Raw genomic sequence first — 10,291 nt, forward strand, 5'->3', positions numbered from 1 at the left:
CCTTACAGTCCAAGGGACTCTCAAGAGTCTTCTCCAACACCACAGTTCAAAAGCATTAATTCTTCAGCACTCAGCTTTCTTCACAGTCCAACTCTCACATCCATACATGACCACTGGAAAAACTATAGCCTTGACTAGACGGACCTTTGTTGGCAAAGTAATGTCTCTACTTTTGAATATGCTATCTAGGTTGGTCATAACTTTTCTTCCAAGGAGTAAGCATCTTTTAATTTCAAAACTGCAATCACCATCTGCAGTGATTTTTGGAGCCCCCCAAGATTCAGTTGTTATTCCCTTGTATTAAAGTAGAAAACATATTATTCTATGATTTCTTATTTGAATATTGAATGTGGTATCAAATAGCCAGATAAAATCTTTGCAATACATTTTGGGAAATCTTTTCCTTTTGAAAGCAGGTTAACTGTAATTTGAATCTGTTATAAAAGTGCCATTAGGAAAACTGTATATTGTCATAAAAATATACGGACATTTAATTTTTAGCTTTTGCATTAAACACCTAAACAACCTTTAGGCTTGATCCACAAAGCTATCTCATGGAATATTTAGTATATTATAAATGGAAATCAAATTAAATAATTTACTTTAGGTCGTGAAACTCAGATTAAAGTTACTGTTGGCAGCTTTACACAAGCCATAGTAGATTCATGCTCTCTGATGGGTAAACAATCCTACCAATAGCAGCAAAAGGTGAATCACCTGTTGCCTAAAAAATAGAATCCACCAGGAGGCATGCTCAACTGGAGCTTTCCAGAATACCTTAATGCAAAAATATATTAAGTAGTGTTTTAATTCCTGCAACTACGGACATGAATTTATTTTAATTGAGTAACTGGCTGGACCAGAATTATTCATATATTTTTTTGACTTGTGATAGCCTCTTAAAGAAGTATTAATATACAGCTTTTATGACGAGTTTAGAAACGTTATGATTCTGAAGTAAATGACAGTATCAATTGTCACACACAGTGGCCATATATCAAGGAATTGCACTAGCATTAGGTAGAACAGCAGGTCCATTTGTTCAAATGCTCACTGAACATATGAGTGATTTTCTCTAACAAGGTCCCCAGGGAACCAACTTGCATCCATCACTGCCTGCATTCTAACTGGAAGATAACTATTTTAAACTCCTGCTAAAATATGTGATGTTTTAGGATTGAAATTAAGTACATGTCGGGAGCCAGAGAGAAATATACTGTTAGAATGAATACCAGATAAAATCTGATAGAAACCAGTAACTGCTGATCTAATCAGATCTTCATTTTTATTCTTATGTTTTATATATTATAAACACATAGTGATTAAAAAAACAACAAAACTCTATAGCATTATTGTCTCAGAAAATCAGGCACTTGGATTTTCCTCAAATGTCTATATGCAATTACAATCTTTTAAAGTTCAAATGGATATGAAATGCACACAAGATACCATATGTAAGACTGTTAGAATTTTGCTGAATTATTTTATTTCTTCAACAATGTTCTTTCTTCCATGGGGCTTATACTGTAGATAAGAGGAAAAATTCAACTGATCAATATCATGGGGCTTCCCAGGTGGTGCTAGTGGTAAACCGCCTGCATGTCAATGCAGGAGACAAAAGGGACTCATGTTCAATTCCTGAGTCAGAAATATCCCTGGTGAGGATCATGGCAACCCTCTCCAATAGTCTTGCCTGGAGAATCCCACAGACAGAGGAATGTGGTGAGCTACAAGTCCATAAGATTTCAAAGAGTCGGACATGACTGAAGTGACAGCATGATCATTATTACGGCAGCCCCACCCCATAGTGACCCCTAGTGATTCAGTTTTATAAAATCCTCTTCTTTGAATATGGGAGGCAATTGTGACTTGTGTCTAAATAAAATATAACAAAGGTAACAAGAAGTCACCTTTGATTGTGTGTGTGTGTGTGTGTGTGTGTGTGTGTTAGTCGCTCAGTCGTTTCTGACTCTCTGCAACCCCATGGACTGTAGTCTGACAGGCTCCTCTGTCCATGGAATTCTCCAGGCAAGAATACAGGAGTGGCTTGCCATTTCCTTCTCCAGGGGATATTCCCCACCAGGGATCAAACCCAGGTCGCCTGCATCCAGGCAGATTCTTTACTGACTGAGCCAACAGAGAAGCCCCAAGTTTCTGTTGTATGAAAATTCATGTTAACATACTGAAACACGAGATTTTTCTTGCTAGTTTTAGAGAAGAAGACTGTCGTGTTAGGAACTAACCATGGAGAAGCTGGATGGGACTGGTATGACTTCTGTTTGCCTCTAGAATCTTAGCAGCCTCTAGTCATAACCTTAAGAACCTGGGAACCCAGAGGATCCATGGAAAACATGAGATAGCAAATACATGATCTTTAAGCCATTGAGTAGTAGTTTGTCTTACAGTATGTATTTATTCATTCAGAATTAATATTAGTATATTAGCTTGGCCCCCTTGTAGTGGCAGAAATATTCTGCCAGTTTGGCTATAAAACTTGGACTGAATACTCGATGTTAGTCAATGAGAATGAATTGTCAGGACTATTCTGAACAATTAAAGGAAGAAGTCCAAAGTTTTAGGGAGATGGGCATGTAGTATGTTCAAATTGCTTAGCCATTTCTTCACCATAAAATCCAAGAGGGACAGCTGGACACTTCTTTCATCAGAGTATTGATAGATGTGTAGTTGAGCATCCTTGGAAAGCTCTAGGATGGCTAGCTGCAGAGGATGTTGCCAGGGAAATTGGGAACTCTTGCTTCAATGAGATTACTGGGATTCAGGTAGTACAGAGATTGAACCTGTCTCTCTGTCTCCTGAGTCTCCTGCATTGGCAGATGGATTCTTTACCACACTGAGCCACCTGGGAAGCCCCAAGAGGTTGGTCATGATAGTTAACTCACAGATAATGTGGACTCACTACCACAATAAATCAAAGAGAAATGAGTAAATATCCTGATGGATGGGCAATTTATTAAGAAATCTCTTGGCATATACTGATGGATCAATTCTAGGTGTGATTAGCAGATATGTAATTTAACTTGACATAGAAGGGATTTATGGCTTCTTAATTGTTTCAGATACAAGTCTATTTACAATCTCAGAATCCCTCAATACAAGGGAAAACTTAGTATCTCCTGCAGTGAATCCAATATTCTATACTCTGACTCTTGTTAAATTTCCTTAAGTGTACTTATATCCATTTTACATTAGAGAAAATGGAATTGGATTCTTTATTGAAATTATTAGATACTGGCTTTGAAGTGATACTAATCTCTGGTGACTAGCATGTCACCACAATCCAGCAGTAAAACCAGTGGGTTATGATATGATAAAGATATTTGGGGGGAAAAAAGTGTTTAATGATCCATTGTCATATAACTCCAAAATGTAGTGGCTTGCAACAACAACAATCATCAATTTGCTTTGTTCAAAAATCTTCAATCTGGGCAAGATCCGGCATTATGTCTTGTCTCTGCTTCATGTAGCATCAGTGTGATAAGTTATGTAGCTCTACTGGAGCTAGGACAGCCTCTTCCCAGAGTAGTCACTCATAAGGCTGGTAAATTGTTGCTGTCTATCAACTAGGAGTTCAGGTTGGGCAATCTTTCGTGGGTCTCCATCATTCTCTGTGTGAGTCTCTTGAGCTTCCTCACAATATGATGGCTGGGTGCAGTGACACTAGAGTATTATAAAATTACCCAAGAGAAGAAGGCAGAGATCAACTTATCAACAGTGGATACTGAGGGATTGCAGACTCATCCTTAACTGCTTTCCCAAGTGTCAGAATTATATAAGAATAATAATGAGTAACAACTGATTGTTCTTATTTAGTCACTAAGTTTTGTCCAACTCTTTTGTGACCCCACAGATTGTAGCCCACCACACTCCTCTGTCGATGGGATTTCCCAAACAAGAATAGTGGAGTGAGTTCCCATTTCCTTCTCCAGGGGATCTGCCCAATCCATACATCAAATCAAGGTCTCCTGCATTGGCAAGCAGATCGTTTACCGAGCCACCAGGGAAGCTCAACAACAGATAGAATCCCTAAGTTACTCTTTTGAACAGTTGATTTGGGATGATGAATTCAGTGGAAACAATCTCAATTTCTGCTTCTTCTACCTACAAGCAAAAATGATAAGCAAGAAAGAAGTATAGCATCAAAATAAAAATTATAGAAATTATTCCTGATTGTTCAAGCAGTTAAGAATCTGCCTGCAATGCAGGAGACACAGGAGATGCAGGTTTGAACCCTGGGTCAGGAAAACCCCCTGGAGGAGGAAATGGCAATCCATCCCAGTATTCTGGCAACCCATTCCAGTAGTCTTGCCTGGAAAATTGAATGGACAGGGGAGCCTGGCAGGCTACAGTCCATAGGGTCACCAGGAGTCAGATATGACTGAGCACACATACACTTTTGTCACAATGTAAGACTTTTTGCAGAGACTGTTACTTATATCCTCATTTAAAAATTCACTGCTCTGGATAGTGAAAAAGAAAAGTGTCCTATAGAAAATAATATGTGTAGTATTTATAGTTAAAACCAACTGAATGCAGACTTCCAAAGAATAACAAAGAGAGATAAGAAGGCCTTCTTCAATGAACAATGCAAAGAAATAGAGAAAAAAAATAGAACGGGAAAGGCTAGACATCTTTTCAAGAAAATTCAACATATCAAGGGAATATTTCATGCAAGTAGGCATGATAAAGGACAGAAATGGAAAGGATCTAACAGAAGCAGAACAGATTGGAAGAGGTGGCAAAAATACACAGAAGAACTAGAGAAAAAAGATCTTAATGACCAGGATAACCATAACGGTGTGATCATTCAACTAGGGCCAGATCCTGGAGTGTGTAAAGTCAAGTGGGCCTTAGGAAGGATCACTACGAACAAAGCCAGTGGAGGTGATAGAATTCCAGCTGAGCTATTTAAAATTCTAGAAGATGATGCTGTTAATGCACTGCACTCAATATGTCAACAAATTCAGAAAACTCAGTAATGACCATAAGACTGGAAAAGGTTGGTTTTCATTTCAATCCCAAAGAAAGGGCAATGCCAAAGAGTGTTCTAAGTACTGTATGATTGTTTTCATTTCACATGTCAGTAAGGTTATGCTCACAATTCTTCAAACTAGGCTGCAGCCATGTGTGAACCGAGAACTTCGAGATGTACAAGCTGGGTTTAGAAAAGGCAGAGAGACCAGAGATCAAGTTGCCAATATTTGTTGGATCATGGAAAAAGCAAGGGAGTTCCAAAATAAAAAATAAAAACATCTAATTCTTCTTTATTGACTACAAAAAAGCCTTTGACTCTGTGGGTCACAACAAACTGGAAAATTCTTAAAAAGAGATGGGAGTACCAGACCACCTTAACTGTCTCCTGAGAAACTTCTAGGCAGGACAAGAAGCAACAGTTAGAACTGGACATGGAACAACTGACTGGTTCAGAGTTGGGAAAGAAGTACAACAAGGCAGTATGTTGTCACCCTGTTCATTTAACTTATGTGCACAGTACATGATGTGAAATGCCAGACAGTATGAATCACAAGCTAGAATCAGGATTGCCAGGAGAAACATCAACAACCTCAGATATACAGATGATAATACTCTAATGGCAGAAAGTGAAGAGGAACTGAAGAACCTCTTGATGAAGGTGACAGATGAGAGTGAAAAAGCTGGCTTAAAACTCAACTAAGTTCCATCACTTCATGGCAAATAGAAGGGGAAAGTGGAAGCAATGACTGATTTTCTTTTCTTGGCCTCCAAAATCACTGCCCACAGTGCGTGCAGCCATGAAATTAAAAGACGTTTACTCCTTGGAAGAAAAGCTACAGCAAATTTGCACAGCATATTAAAAAGCAGCGACATCACTTTGCTGACAAAGGTCTATATAGTCAAAGCTATCATTTTTCCGGTAATCATGTATAGATGTTGGAGTTGGACCATAAAATAGGCTCAGCACTGAAGAATTGATTCTTTTGAATAGTGTTGCTGGAGAAGATTCTTATGAATCCCTTGGACAGCAAGGAGATTAGACCAGTCAATTCTAAAGAAAATCAACCCTGAATATTCATTGAATGGGCTGATACTGAGCTTAAGTTCCATAACTTTGGCCACCTGAAGCAAAGCCAATTCATTGGAAAAGACCCTGATGCTGGGACAGATGGAACCCAAAAGGAGAAGGAGGTGCCAGAGGATGAGATGATTAGACAGCATCAGTGACTCAACGAACATGAATTTGAGCAAACTCTAGGAGATAGAGGAGGACAGCAGAGCTTGGCATGCTGCCATCTATGGGGATGCAAAGAGCTGGACATGACTTAGCAAATCAACAATAATGACATGTAGTACTTGTATCACAAATAAATACTGGAAATTTAAAAATAGTTTGCATTCACATATGGTAATATACATGTTTCAATGCTATTCTCTAAAATCATCCCACCCTCGCCTTCATATGTGAAATAGATCACCAGTCCAAGTTTGATGCATGAAACAGGGCACTCAAAGTCAGTGCACTGGGACAACCCTGAGGGATGGGATTGGGAGGGAGTTGGGAGGGGGTTCAAGATGGGGGACACATGTTCACCCATGGCTGATTCATGTCAATATATGACAAAAACAATTACAATATTGTAAAGTAATTAGCCTCCAATTAAAATAAATGAATTACTTTTTCTTTTTTTTTAAATTATTATTATTTTTTTACTTTACAATATTGTATTGGTTTTTGTCATATATCAACATGCATCTGCCACGGGTGTACACGTGAAACCCCCTCCCACCTCCTTCCCCATACCATCCCTCTGGGTCATCCCAGTGCACCAGCCCCAAGCTTCCTGTATCCTACATTGAACCTGGACTGGCGATTTGTTTCTTTTGTATAATATGATATTATACATGTTTTAATGCCATTATCCCAAATCATCCCCCCTCCCTCTCCCACAGAGTCCAAAAGACTGTTCTATACATCTGTGTCTCTTTTGCTGTCTTGCATACAGGTTTGTAGTTACCATTTTTCTAAATTCCATATATATGCATTAGTATACTGTATTGGTGTTTTTCTTTCTGGCTTACTTCACTCTGTATAATAGGCTCCAGTTTCATCCACCTCATTAGAACTGATTCAAATGTGTTCTTTTCAATGGCTAATACTCCATTGTGTATATGTACCACTGCTTCCTTATCCATTCATCTGCTGATGGGCATCTAGGTTGTTTCCATGTCCTGGCTATTAGAAACAGTGCTGCGATGAACATTGGGGTACATGTGTCTCTTTCCACTTCTGGTTTCCTCGGTGTGTATGCCCAGCAGTGTGATTGCTGGGTCATAAGGCAGTTCTATTTCCAGTTTTTTAAGGAATCTCCACACTGTTCTCCATAGTGGCTGTACTAGTTTGCATTCCCACCAACAGTGTAAGAGGGTTCCCTTTTCTCCACACCCTCTCCAGCATTTATTGCTTGTAGACTTTTGGATTGCAGCCATTCTGACTGGTGTGAAATGGTACCTCATAGTGGTTTTGATTTGCATTTCTCTGATAATGAGTGATGTTGAGCATCTTTTCATGTGTTTGTTAGCCATCTTTGGAGAAAAGTTACTCCAAATTCATTGACATCTCATAACTCATTACTAGACACTTCACTGCACTCCAGAGAGAAGAAATACAGCTCCACCCACCAGAACACCGACAAAAGCTTCCCTAACCAAGAAACCTTGACAAGCCACCGATACAACCCCACCCACAGTGAGGAAACTCCATAATAAAGAGAACTCCACAAAGTGCCAGAATACAGAAAGGCCACCCCAGACTCAGCAATAAAATAAATGAATTACTTTTTAAAAAATAGTTTGCATTCAGTAGTTGGGATCTAGAAAATATATAAATGGAAAATACTTTGTCTTAGTTCCTTCAGGCTGCTATAACAAAATATCACAGACTAGATAGCTTAATAAACAACACATTTATTTATCACAGTTCTCTATGTTAAAAAGTTCAAGATTAAGGTGACAACAAGGCCACACCTTATCTCTGTGTCCTCACATATGGATGAGACTAGGATCTCTTAGAGGCACTAAACCCATTTATGAGGGCTCAACCATCATGACCCAAATGCTACCAAAAGGGCCCACCTTCTAATGCCACCACATTGGATATTAGGATTTCAACATATGAGTTTGCAGGGGATACAAATACTCAGACCATAGCACTTGCTAAAAAGATTTAAGGTTTATAGAATAAGGGTTTGTGTAAAACTGTCATATACACATAAGAAGCACATATTAGCAATTAATTATTTAATTCAGAAATAGTTATTGTTCGCATGCATTGTGTTAGAAATACTGCAGAGAGCAAGAGAGAAAATATTTTTGCCCTCAGGAATTTTTATTGTAATTCGGAAGGAGAAATATTAATTACTAAAGGTTGTAATTCTACCTGGAGTCATATTTTAAAAACAAAATCTTCCAGTTAAGGAGCCTATATTCCTTTAGGTCTTTCAAAATGGGAGGTAATGAAATAACATAAGAATGTTCCTCAAACTATTTTAACACAAATTAAATGCCTGTTCTGCATGTAATTGGCCCAGAAATAACATTTTAAGGCTTACTGATATTCAGAGTTTTTATTAAAACACAGGATCATGCATTATATACAGTTTTCCTTGATGATATGTATTTTCTTCTACTTGAATAGTAGGTACAGTACAATGGGCCAGAGGGCACCAGGCTCGTATTTCAGAAGGCTAGAGATAGAAAAAATAAAGAAACTGATCAAAGATATCCCTTGGCTATATTGCAGCTGACCCCATTGGTTCAAAGCATGCAAAAAAATTTCTGAGCATATGAATATAATTTAATGATGCAGAATAGCACTATTCTCTTCATCAGAGTTCTTCTGAGCAGAGGTTTTCAGATTGGTCAGTTCTGTGATTAGTAGAGAGTTTCAAATTCAGATTCCCAAAGACTTCTGTCTTTTAAAATGTATTAAAAAAATACTTGTTGTTCAGTAGCCCAGTCGTGTCTGATTCTTTGCAACCCCATGGACTGCAGCATACCAGGACTCCCTGTCCCTTGCCATCTCCAAAGTTTGCCCAAGTTCATGTCCATTGCACCAGTGATGCCATCCAGCCATCTCATACCCTCTTCCTCTGCCCTCAATCTTTCCGAGCATCAGGCACTTCTCCAATGAGTTGGCTATTTGCATCAGATGACTAAAATACTGGAGTTTCAGCTTCAGCATCACTCCTTCCAACAAGTATTCAGGGTTGATTTCCCTTAAGATTGACTGGTTTGATCTCCTTGCTGTCCAAGGGAATTTCAGGAATCTTCTCCAACAGCACAGTTCAAAGGCATCAATTCTTCAGCCCTCTGTCCTGAAGGCAGAGGGTCTTTCAGGTAGTTTATACATTATGAACAGCAAACCTGTGAAAATAATGTTTTAAATAGGTCTAATTCTTATTGTTTTAGTTTATACCAACTAGTATACAATTAAAAGTGCTTCCCATGTGGTGCAGTGGTAAAGAATCTGCCTGTCAATGCAGGAAACAGAAGACAAATGGGAGCTAATGGAGGTGATGGAATTCCAGCTGAGCTCTTTCAAACCATAAAAGATGATGCTGTGAAAGTGCTGCACTAAATATGCCAGCAAATTTGGAAAACTCAGCAGTGGCCGCAGAAATGGAAAAGGTCAGGATTCATTTCAATCACAAAGAAAGGCAATGCCAAAGAATGTTCAAACTAGTGCACAATTGCACTCATCTCACACGCTAGCAAAGTAATGCTCAAAATTCTCCAAGCCAGCCTTCAATAGTAGGTGAGCTGTGAACTTCCAGATGTTCAAGCTGGATTTAGAAAAGGCAGAGGAACCAGAGGTCAAATTGTACACATTTGTTGGATTATCAAAAAAGCAAGAGAGTTCAAGAAAAAGATCTATTTCTGATTTAGTGACTATGCCAAAGCCTTTGACTGTGTGGATCACCACAAACTGTGGAAAATTCTCAAAGAGATGGGAATATCAGACCACCTGACCTGCCTCTTGAGAAATCTGTATTCAGGTCAGGAATAAATAGTTAGAACTGGACATTGAGCAACAGGTTCCAAATAGGGAAAAGAGTCCATCAAGGCTGTACATTGTTACTCTGCTTATTTAACTTGTATGCAGAGTACATCATGAGAAATGCTCGGCTGGATGAAGCACAAGCTGGAATCAAGATGGCCAGGAGAAATACCAATAACCTCAGATATGCAGATGCACCACCCTTGTGGCAGAAAGTGAAGAAGAACTAAAGAGTCTCTT

This window comes from Bison bison, unplaced genomic scaffold, assembly GCF_000754665.1.
Source record: "Bison bison bison isolate TAMUID 2011002044 unplaced genomic scaffold, Bison_UMD1.0 scf7180017864517, whole genome shotgun sequence".
Taxonomy (NCBI): Eukaryota; Metazoa; Chordata; class Mammalia; order Artiodactyla; family Bovidae; genus Bison; species Bison bison.